We start from the raw sequence: 12,503 nt of genomic DNA on the forward strand, positions 1-12,503 counted from the left end.
ATTTCCCTACCTCTAGTTATGCCACTGCATTAGGCAGGTGCAGTCTTACCCCAATGGGCAACAGGGGCAGCAGCCCCAGTAGGGTTGCCAGCTCTGGGTTGGGAAACACCTGGAGATTTTTGAGGTGGAGCCTGAGGAGGACAGGGTTTGGAGAGGGGAGGGACTTCAATGCCATAGAGTCCAACTGCCAAAGTGGCAATTTTCTCCAGAGTAACTGATCTATATCAGCTGGAGATCCGTTGTAATAGCGGGAGATCTCCAGCCACCACCTGGAGGTTGGCAACCCTAAGCCCCAGGCCCCACAAGAGGGTGCAAAGAAGGGAGAAAGGACCCTAAAGGAGGGCTGGGGCAAGAGAAGGCTACTAAACTGGGGCAGGCCTGGTGAAACTGCCCCAAGGCAGAGACTGCTCAGCCCCCTGAGGTTTGAAGGGGCAGAAACAGGTGGTGAATGGAACTGCACTCAAGAGGCAGAAGCTGTGTAGACTTTCCTGCATCCAATAAAGAGGTACTTAAGGAACACCATTGTATCTGTTGAGCCTCTGCTGCCTAAGGAAGCCAGTTATGATATCCCACTGCCCCGGGGGGGACACACATCCACATCCCCAGCCTCCCAAAGGATGGGGGAAAGAAGAAGAGCAGGCCCCTGCCACTGCCTCATCTGAGGCTCAGACAGCTGGCTTCCTGTGCTCCCTTCCCACCTCACATGGGATGAAGGCCAACCCTTGCTTGGCCCCAGCAGGCAGTAATTCTAGGGGCCCAACCTGGTCATTTGCTTAGGACCATCACTAAAACCCTGGAGGCCATTCCCCAAATCCCCCTAAATGTTTAGTGTATTTTGTCCAGTGGTGTAGGAGTCAACAACTGAAGGCAAAGCTAAGGAACTTTGCTGTGCATACTTGATCCCTGAACGTATGGACTCCATAGTTTGCCCTCCCTCATGGTTTGGTAGGGAAGGGGAAATTCTGAGTCCAGCTCTTGAGGCAGGAACTGCCCCTTCCATACTGCTTTGGCCACACACAAGAGAGGTAAATCCAACTGCTGGAACGGTCTGAAAGGCATTTTACTGTGCATTTATCCTATAATAGCCTCCAAGGCAGCGTACAAATGCAATTAAAACAAATAACAGTAACTCATTAAATACAAACTAAACTGCATAAAGCAAAGGGTAGGTTTAAGCTAGTCAAAGAGAGGATAATAGAATGGGCTTGGCTTGGGGTCTCAAAAGGACTCTAAAGATGGTGGCAGATAAACTTGGGTGGGGAGAGAGATCTCAAATAAGGGCACTAACACGGAAAAGGCCCTCTCTCTGGTTGTCACTACCTCGCCTCAGAAGGCTGGAGCACCCAGAGAAAGCCCCAGATGAGGATCTTAATTGCCATACAAATTGATCTGAAAGCATCTATTTAGCTTCTTTGTTTTGACTGGAAAGTCCCCAAAGCGTTCCTTTAATGTCACCTATCCTTTTAGCCACAGGCTTGTGGGTGATATTGGAACTAGCTCTGCTAGAATTAAAACACACATTACAGGCAAATGCTGAGAGAGCATTGTATGTTTTTAACCTATTGTCAATACTGAAGATCAGGGACGAGAAGGAGACACACTCAAGAATCTTGGTGTGACACAAGGGGATCTCATGGGAGCCTCACAGAAATATTAAAATGGTGATTTTACTGCTGGGGAGTCTATGGTGGCTGATACTTCATTACCTGCCGAATCAAGACCCTCTGGCTCCAGGCACGAACATGTTCTGTCTTTCCCCTTAGCTACAATCTGCTAGAGCCTTTTGAAAATTTTGAAATCTAGAGACCTGGCTATTCCCTCTCATCACCATTCATCAAATTATTGACTTCTAGCAAACTGCAGGGTTAACCAACAGGACATGGAAGATGCATTACTAAATACGAAACTGTAAGCATACGGGCCGCCTAAACTCCCGGACTGGACCTGGCAACCTGATATGCAGGCACACAACTACTGTTCCAGCCACGCGCCTGCTCCAAACGCTACTGGACGGCCGCTGCGCGCTCCGTTGAAACTGACACGGCCGCTCCTGTGAGCTCTGTGCAGCCGGCAGCTAGGAAGCAGAAGCAAGGGCAACTTCCAGTGAACCTGAGAGACTCCATGTTCCTGTGCAAACTCTGTTCCAGCCGCAGCCATGTCGTGGAAAGCAGACAGTCACGTAGTCAGTGCCAACACCCCCCTTTCCCATTGCAACATCAGCAGCTTAATGGGCAATCAGCAGCGATCCTGATATCAGTGATGAGTCGTTCCTCCAGCTATGCAGCAGCGATCCCCAGACGTTTGCAGAGATCGTGCCTATTGTTCCAGAACGTTAATCACTTCAGCAGAGATCTCCCGGTTCTTCCCGGGTTGCACAAGCCATTGGAATCAGAATAGATTTCCAAATTCTCACTACCCCACCCCGCAGCCACAGATTAATCCTTTTTTCACCTTTTGTCACCTGGGAACCTAGGAGGGGTAAATCCCCTCTCCCCACCCCCAGAAAAACAGTATATCTGGGGTGCCCCCAGCCCATAGAATTACCTTAGGTCTTTCCTGGCATCTTTGCTGTTACTCTGTTGGTTTGGTTTTGCGCAGCCTGACCACACTCCCTCCCGCCTTGCTGGCCAAGTCTATGGGAATCCCTTGACCCCGCTTTTGCTCTTAATTTCTTCTATCTTAGTCTACGTGAACTTGGACAACTCCTCTTCAAGAACGGTAAATATCACCCCATCAATGATCCCTGCCACGTTGGCATTTGTGCTTGTACTACTCTCTTTGCATTTCTTAGATTTCTCTGTATGTGTGTATGCATCACTGATTTGAAAGAAAACAACTGTCTTTATTTAAAGGTCACAGTTACCGGCTCTAGTATACAAAGGTTGCTCTCGCTATATAAATATTGTAGTTTGCTATCTTGCTTGCTAATTCCCCAAGTTAAAGAGCAATTTGGCTAACAAAACCTCGTTAAACCAACCTAAAACTGGGATCAATGTCCTCTTGCCTGGAACCAAATCTGGATCAATGAGATTTACTGAAGGTGTTTCCCCCCCTACTTCCCAGATGCCAGTCTAATAGTTTACAAGGAAAACAATATATTTGGCAGATATGAATGAACCTGAAAGTCAGGGTGGTATAGTGTTAAAACGCTAGGCTACGTTCTGGGAGGCCAAGGTTCAAATCCCTACGGCTATGGAAGCTTGCTAGGTGACTTGTGCCAGACGTTGGGGGGTAATTGTTGCTATGGAGCTTGTTTTATTACCTCCAATTTTTATGATCTGTGAACTGCTGCAACCTGAAACCAGATTGCCTGTCAGTAAATCCACCATATGCTGGCGTGAGCAAGTCTTCTAAACACCACGATCTAAAAAATCTGCTTAAAATCCAGGTTTCCCCCCCCCTTTACTATTTTATAACATGTGACCTGATGAAGAGTTCTGGGATACTTGAAGGCTTGCACACTGTTATGTGTTATTGAGTTGGTCCTAATAAAGGTATTACATTGGATGGTGTTCTTGGGCCTGTCATATACTCTCAGCCAGATCTACATTACAGGATTTTTTGTGAGGATTAATTGGAGGAGAGTAGAACAGTGAAAGCCACTTTGGGTCTCCAATGGACAGAAAAAAAAGTAAAAAGATAAAGGTCCCCTGTGCAAGCACCGGGTCACTCCTGACCCATGGGGTGACATCACATCCCAACGTTTCCTAGGCAGACTTTGTTTGCCAGTGCCTTCCCCAGTCGTCTTCCCTTTACCTGGGTACTCATTTTACCGACCTCGGGAGGATGGAAGGCTGAGTCAACCTTGAGCCGGCTACCTGAAACCAACTCTTGTCAGGATCGAACTGAGGTTGTGAGCAGAGCTTGGACTACAGTACTGCAGCTTACCACTCTGCGCCACAGGGCTCTTAAATGGAGAGAAAATGGAGAGAAAAGCAGAGTATAAATGAAGTAAAAACATAAATCTGGGTAAACCTTTGCTAAATTTGTCCAGTGAGTATAGATCATACATAATTCTTCACACCTGGTTGAGGATCTGGACTGCTTTTGGTATGGTAACAACTTTATTTTGCTTCCACTGGCAAGTTCTCTTTTCTGCTTATATGGATTCAGTAGTGATGACTGTGTCTTTTGTTCAATACTGCAAAAAAAAAAAAAATGGCAGGTGCTAATGAAAGACCCACTCGGCCCTTTGTACATTTCTTAATGTGCATGCCTGATGTCATTAGTGATAGAAAATTAAACTTGCTAAGGCACCAAAGGCAAGAGATTAACTTGTTGCTGGCTTCTCTGTTTGGCTTCCTCAATACAATACAGAGAAAACTCAATTTGTTACAAGAGTAGGAGGAGATTCGTCTTCCTGTTTCCCTAGTTATAACAACCTGCCAACAATTGTAAAAAGGAGTCAGCAAAATGTCACAATCACTCCAAGAGGTGTTACAGGTCTTTAAAAAAAACACCAAACAGCGGGATCTCTGATTTCTCTACTTGATGAGTGAGTAGACATTTGGTTTTGAGCATACCTTGTTACATTATAGTGATCATACAGAACACCAGAACCTTTTGTTTTAGATTAACTCTGCCCCGTGGCACAGAGTGGTAAGCTGCAGTACTGCAGTCCAAGCTCTGCTCATGACCTGAGTTCGATCCCGATGGGAGTCAGTTTCAGGTAGCCGGCTCAAGGTTGACTCAGCCTTCCATCCTTCTGAGGTCAGTAAAATGAGTACCCTGCTTACTGGGGGTAAAGGGAAGATGACTGTGGAAGGCACTGGCAAACCACCCTGTCAACAAAGTCTGCCTCATGAACGTCGGGATGTGACGTCACCCCATGGGTCAGGAATGACCCAATGCTTGCACAGGGGACTTTTACCTTTTTTAATCCAAACTAAAATGGGCGGGCATTTCGTAAGACACTTTTTTCATTAGACACTTCTTTGAATTGCTGGGATGAGATTGGTGGCAATGAGATTTTGTGTACATTCAGGAAGAATTCCAAAAGCCACGTCTGCGGACTTCATCAACTTCCATGCTTGATCCCATAGCAGATGATACCTGATTATATCTGCAACATATACTTGCTGTTCTTTTTTTCTACCTGCCCTTTTCTACTAATAGTAATGGTTGTAGGTGCATAGAATCATAGAATCATAGAGTTGGAAGGGACCACCAGGGCCATCAAGTCCAACCCCCTGCACAATGCAGGAAATTCACAACTACCTCCCCCCTCCACCCCCCTAGTGACCAGAAGATGGCCAAGATGCCCTCCCTCTCATCATCTGCCTAAGGTCACAGAATCAACATTGCTGACAGATGGCAATCTAACCTCTTCTTAAAAACCTCCAGGGAAGGAGAGCTTACCACCTCCCGAGGAAGCCTGTTCCACTGAGGAACAGCTCTAAAAGGTAGGCCAGGTTCTGACTGCATTTAGCAAAACTAGCTACATAGAAACCTTTTAACTACATGCCTTAGAAGAATACAGTTCTTCAAGACCAGCTGCATCTCACTTCCTCCCCATTCCCTTCCCTTCACTGTTGTTGAGAAAATCCTGTGAATGGAAATATCTTTCAGAAAATTGTGAATTCACTGCAAGTTCTTAATTGCAATAACTTCTGATCTCTTTGCCAAAGGGCTCAGCGGCCATCCCCCAATGGGCTTCCACAGCAGCTTTGCTGGTGAAGGGACCGGGCTGCAGCACCGCTGAGACAAAAAGGAAACCTCTGACAGCCAGAAATGGCATGCATAGTCAACACAAAGACCCAAAGTCATCAGAGGCGAGTGAAACAGCCATGCATAAAAGTCCATGCATGAAAGAAAAAAGGAATGTAGCTCTGCTTGGTTGCCCCTCGGTGGCAAAGTTCAGCAGGACTGCATAAGTAGTAGGATGATAGTCTTCTCCTTCCCCTGCTTTATTTGTCCCCCAATTAGGGGGAAATTTTCCTCATATTTTTTTAAACCTCCTAAAAAGAGTAGACATGCCCTTCAGTGAGAGACTGTTGTAGCAAGAGGTCTAGTGCTAGTATTATCTCTTGCAACCCAGTTCTCTGGTGCAGCATTTTCCTTCCAGTTTGAATACTCCGCTTTTACTCACAAGACCAGAATGTGCATTTCAGACAGCACATTCTTCATTTCCATAGAAACCGGGAATGCCTTTCAAGGCAGCATTCTCTTCCCAGTCCCTGCATCCTAGAGACAAAATGCATGCTGACAGCTTGTCGGGCACATCTTGTCACCTTGAAGTTCAAAAGAAATCATGGCACAAATCAAACTGTATCTTTAAAAGAGCCAGCGGTGGACTTCCCTGACAAGTCAAGTGTCGTCATCTTTTCTCCAGAAGCTGAGTAGGAAGTTCCTTGCCATTTCCCCATAGGATCAAATGCATTTCTTCTTAGTAGAGGGAAGAGAAAACAAAGATCTTTGGATGGCTTCAGGAGGCAGTCACAAACAATTGATTGAAATACCACCCTGTTCCACATGACCTCCTCTGATATTACAGCATATATCATACCTTGGTCTGAAATATTTTGTGAAGATCCATCCGACACATCTTGTTTCTTGCTGGTGTTTTCCTTTTTCTTATGACACATAGTCCAGGAACTCATTGGCTGAAATCTTGCAGTCAAATAAACCTGCTTGAACCCATCTGATTTCCATGGGGGATTTCAACATATCTAACTTGCGGTGCAATCGTATGCATAGTTACTCAGAAGTAAGTCCCTTTTATTCAATGGTCTTACACTCAGGTAAGTATTTTTACAACTGCAGCCTAAGTATAGGAATGTGGCAATCTCTTGCAGCCACTGGAACTCTAATGTGCTCACAAAGATCCCCACCTGTCAAGGACTGGTCCATTCATTTCAGTGGAGGAGGAAGATCCCAGGACACCGTTTTGTGCAGATCTGTTCCCCTACTCACATAAGGGCTCCATATTAATAAGGCTCTGGATTGGAAAACTTAATTTTAACCTTTGTGTCTGCTTCACTGTTTCTCCACTGCTTGGGAAAATCAGCCTCTTCAGGCCTTTGTTTCTCTGCATGTTGCTTTGAGCATCAGTTATTTTCTAGCGAATTATTCATAAATGCAATATAACTTATACTTGTCTCTAGTTAGCCAAAGCTACAGATGGGCTTGAGCTTTTGTTTGGTTAAAAGGCAACAGATACACTTAGAAATGGCTTTGGTCGTTTCCACACCAATAACTTACTCTAGAGCATCCTCGTGGTAATTTTGTGTGGCTTGGAAACGCATTCCTATTTTTTGTCCCCATGTCTCCTCTTCATTCTGTCCGCATTTCCCCCCATTTGTTTTCCTGGGATATGTGGGGTGCTTTGTGACACACGCCATTTTTAACTTTCACAAAGAGCTTTTCCTCCACAGCAGAACACCCGCCAGCCCTCTTGTGAACGCCTCCGCCTTGAAGGGTGCCCGCTCACTCAACGCTGCAAGCCCAGCCAGGGCTCGGACAGGTGTCCCGGGGCTTTGGCACCTGCCTCCCGCCTGCTACGCTCCTCCTCCCGCATGAGCTGAGAGCCATCCTGCATAAGTCAATGTGGAAGGTTATTCAAACGCTCCTACGTTGCTTTGTTAGTCCCAATGCATTTTTTTAAATTATATTGGGAAATGGCTGCCAGGAGGAAATGGCTTTGTTTTAAAATGTTAGCTGGTATTTACAAATGAACAATCTACCTTTGTTATTTAACAATGCAAGTCCTAGGCAGAGTTTGATCCTACTAACTTCAGTGGCTTAGACACATATAACTCTGTTTAGGATTGCACTGCAAAATGCATTTAGATCTCAAGGAATGGAATCGGTGTAAGCGTTTACTGCCTTTTTTGTTTCAGATACTCTTTTGGATAGTGGCAACGTAGTGGTGGAAGGGTGGCACAAAGTAAGAGAATCTTTCCAAAGATTTGTATTTCTCCCCAAACATAGAATGCTGCAGCTCAGTTACTATCGAGAGCTAGGCAAAGTATCTCTATTACTCCCATTCTTCAGATACTTCATTCATTACCTATCAGTCATTGAGTTAAATTCAAGGAACTGGTTATCACATACAAAGCCCTTCATGGCCGTGGACCCTCATTTCTCCAGGACCACTGCTCCTGCTATGCTCCTGTGTGACAGCTTCACGCATCACGCCTTCTTAAGGTACATTGTAATTCTGGAAGATCTCTAGGTCCCACCTGGATGTTGGTAACACCCTAACAGGGATGGAGGAAGAATGCCTGAGGAAGAAGCCATTTTATTGTAAGAAGGCATCCGCTCAGGTTGAGAAAGAATAGCTTACAGAATGTCACCTGTTTCTCTTTTTAAATGATGTATCTTGCCTGGATAGGTAATAGCTCAGTGGCAAAGCACATGCTTTGCATCTAGACATTTCTGCTTCAGTTCCTGACATTTCCAGGGGATCACCATAAGTCAGATGTGACTTGACGGCAAGAGAAAATAATAACAAAAACTTTGTGTTCATTCTTAGCACAACTTGTGGGGCTACGGAAGAGTCTTTGTTTAAACTGGAGCAAATAAAAGCCTCCTTTGATCCGATTTAAGCAGATAAATGGTGGAGGAGTCCTGCGGGCAGAACGTCCATGTAGAAGCTTTGCCTACAGCCAATACAGGGAGAATGGAAGAGCTAAGCTTTGCCTTCAATTGGCAGGGCTAAGTTGTACATCTCTGCCCCTTTTTTAGCCCTTTAACAGGCTGGGGATCAGTTGTAATAGCAGGAGATCTCCGGCCACTACTTGGAGGATGGTAACTAGGGTTGCCAGGTCCCTCTTCACCACCAGTGGGAGGTTTTTGGGGTGGAGCTGAGGAGGGTAGGGTTTGGGGAGGGGAGGGACTTCAATGCCATAGAGTCCAATTGTCAACGTGAGCATTTTCTCCGGGTGAAGTGATCTCTAACAGCTGGAGATCAGTTGTAATAGCAGGAGATCTCCAGCTAGTACCTGGAGGTTCAACCCAAATTCACACAGAAACCTTATTATTTAATAAATCACAAGTATATTCCAGTGTGGATACAGGTAAGTGTGTAAATATCTACTTCTAGTATACATATACCTAATAATGTTTCTTTCTTTCAGGATAAAGGTTCATCAGATGTCAGACAGGCGAGGAAGACGGCTGTTTCTGTTCTTCATCAGTTCCTCTACCTTAATTTCTTCAGTTGTTCTATATTTTCTTTAGTCTATCAGTTCTAGATATAAACTCCCCATGGGTAGAGACTGGTCCTTCTGCCTAAACCGGCTAGTCAAGTCAATCAGAATTTAGAGGTTCCCTGTAGGGATACCTAGAGTAGTTCTGTTTCCAGCTGTTGTGGAGTTTGATGTGTAACCATTTTGTTTGTATATTTGTATATGCTACCTGACTGTGTTTGTTGCACCTACTACTATGTTGTAGATTTAATTACTGGAATATACTTGTGATTTATTAGATAATAAGGTTTCTGTATGAATTTGGGTTGAACTACTGAGTACACAGAAGTGTCTATCTTTTGCCAGTTCTTGGAGGTTGGCAACCCTACTGGCATCCCTAGTCAGCATGCCCGCATGATGCAAGTGTACACCCCCCTTTCCTCCTGCTGGCACTTAAGGCACCAGTGGGCAATGAACTGGATTGGTGGGAGGTCTCCCTACAGCAGGAGAGCTGGCAACCATAGCTGAGCCGCAGTGTATCTTCACACTGCAGCTCATCTGGGAAGGGGAGGTTGCCAGGCCATAGGGGAGGCCACCTCAGTGGAGGAAAAGAAGGAGGAATGGAGGTGGTGACAAAGGCAAGCGGCACAAGGACGGTATCTGCATTTGCTGTCCCCACCAACTTCCAGTCTGCTTGCTGCTGCTTCTGCATGCCGTCCATCTAAAGCAGAGAGGCACACTCCTCATGTTTTGAACAGGCATGTGTCTAACAGCCACACAAGGATTTCCTTCCAATTGATGAAACCTGCATAGGTGAAATAGGTGGAATATCGGAACCCCATCTCATGGAATCCAGTGTCATCTTCGGTGCACTTCATTGACTGTTGGAATTTGAAATTGGCATATTTTGTCTTACTAGTCCTTTACATCTGGACTTTTGTGCTGTCATTGTGGCATCCTATGTATTACTGGTGCACTGTTTGCAATAGAAAAACCCTTGTATTTATTGTAATTTATTAGTGTATGTTACAATAGCAATATTGCACAATATAAATATAAAAATTCAATATTGACTTTTGCATAATCATATGTTCAGTTATTAGTGCTGTTCTTTGTAGGACCTCCAGATGGTGGCTGGAGATCTCCCGCTATTACAACTGTTCTTCAGGTGACAGTTCACCTGGAGAAAATGGCAACTTTGGAAGGTGGACTCTATTGAAGTCCCTCCCCTCCCAAAAACCCTCCCTCTTCAGGCTCCACCCCCAAAATCTCCAGGTATTTTCCAACCCGGTGCTGGCAACCCTATGTGTGGGATTTATTTTTATCATTCCCAACAGCTCAGAACAATGCGGCTTTTTACTCACTGTGTCAGGAGCCGTAATGGTTGTCTTGCCAATGGGGTAAGCTTAAAATATTGGTACCCTCACCAGCACAAGAAGCAGAATGGACAGTGTAAGATCTGAGGAAATGGCAAAGGGGTTCTGAGAGAGGAGATAATGTGGCACATGGTTCTGAGAAGAGATCAAAGCTAGCACGTGGCATTAATGTTTTTGTAATATAGGTATGTTTTCATTCCATTCTTTCAAAACTGTGTAAAACCCAAATCGATTTGGTAACTACCAATAGGCCGGGCATGCCAAGTCTTCATTATTTCCTTTCTTCTGCTTTTACTAACCACTGCTCTAGTACAAAAGGTGGGGCTTGCAGTTTTGCTTCGAGTTTTTATGATTGCACGACTCTCCCTCATATTAGCCAGAAGCCTCAACAGTCTCCTTGATAGAGAATGCAAAAGATGCTTACTTAAAACAACACAATTGTGGCATGCAAATGAAACAGGGTTGTGTTTTATTTTGTTTTTAAAGGGGGAAGGGAGAACCAATGAAAAGGATGGAAACAAAGTCACCTCCTAGTATGCACAGATAGTCTATTTGCCTCAAATAACTACAGGAGCACAGAGGTCAGGTTCCCACAATATCATAAGAACATTAAGAAAGGCCCTGCTGGATCAGACCAAGGCCCATCAAGTCCATCAGTCTGTTCACACCGTGGTCAACCAGGTGCCTCTAGGAAGCCCCCAAACAAGACGACAGCAGCAGCACCGTCCTGCCTGTGTTCCACCGCACCCAAAATAATAGGCATGCTCCTCTGATACTAGAGAGAATAGGTATGCAGCATGACTAGTATCCATTCTAACTAACAGCCATGAATACCCCTCTCCTCCATGAATATGTCCACTCCCCTCTTAAAGCCCTCCAAGCTGGCAGCCATCACCACATCCTGGGGCAGGGAGTTCCACAATTTAACTATGCGTTGTGTGAAAAAATACTTCCTTTTGTCTGTTTTGAATCTGTCACCCTCCAGCTTTAGCAGATGACCCCGTGTTCTAGTATTATGGGAGAGGGAGAAAAACTTCTCCCTGTCCACTCTCTCCAAACCATGCATACTTTTATAGACCTTTTATATCCTGTTAGAGGGTGCGTGTTACAGACCCACATGGTTCATCTACCAACATGGAAATATTTCCAGTTGTTACCTGGCTTTTCTAAATTACTCATGTATTACTTAGCTACGCACTCTGAGGAGCCTTGGCCAGCTACAGTTCTGTCCTTTGATACCTGTAGTTCACAAGTGGTTGAAAGAGACTTTTAGGTGGCTGACATTGGTCGTTTACGCATGGGTACTTTCACTCATGCTTTGCCTTCAGTCAGTCTCGGGTGTTCCTTGGAGTAATGCATGAGTTTTTCATCCATTAGAGATGACCTTGCTGCCAGCCCTCACAAATCCCAGGACTTCCTGTTCCTCTGTTAACCCGATTCTTCCATCTCCCCTGAGCTCAGATGGGGTCAGGGGGAAATCCCCACGCATAAGGCAAAGCACGGGACACATAAGCTTGGTTTCTCTCACAGAAAGAATTATAGCCAATTACAAAGCAGCATGTCAATAGGTGGGCATTCAAATGCTTCCTGCTTCCTCAGAGTCCTTTCTGAGCAGAGGAAAGACTTTTAAAAACGAGTCTACCGCATCATTATGCAGCTTACGTCAGCCAGACCTTACTTTGGATGGTTGTTTGATGAGTGACATGGAACACAATATAACTGCCTGCAGTGGGGAGAAAAAAATTGTGATAAATCATAGGAAGGTAATACATAACTGATCTCAAATCAAAGCACTTTTCCACTGGCTTATGCCCCCTTCATCCAACAAAAGTATTTAGCCACCTCTGTTTTAGCAGAGATCAGTCAAACAAAATACATTGTTCATAAATAATTCACTTATTTGTAGATTAGTTATGCAACATCCACTATGGGAATATGTAACTCTTAGCCATCCTTTGTTATCTTTCCCCCCATTTCATCCTCCACTGATAAACCCACT

Source organism: Euleptes europaea, chromosome 6 (assembly GCF_029931775.1).
Source record: "Euleptes europaea isolate rEulEur1 chromosome 6, rEulEur1.hap1, whole genome shotgun sequence".
Classification (NCBI taxonomy): Eukaryota; Metazoa; Chordata; class Lepidosauria; order Squamata; family Sphaerodactylidae; genus Euleptes; species Euleptes europaea.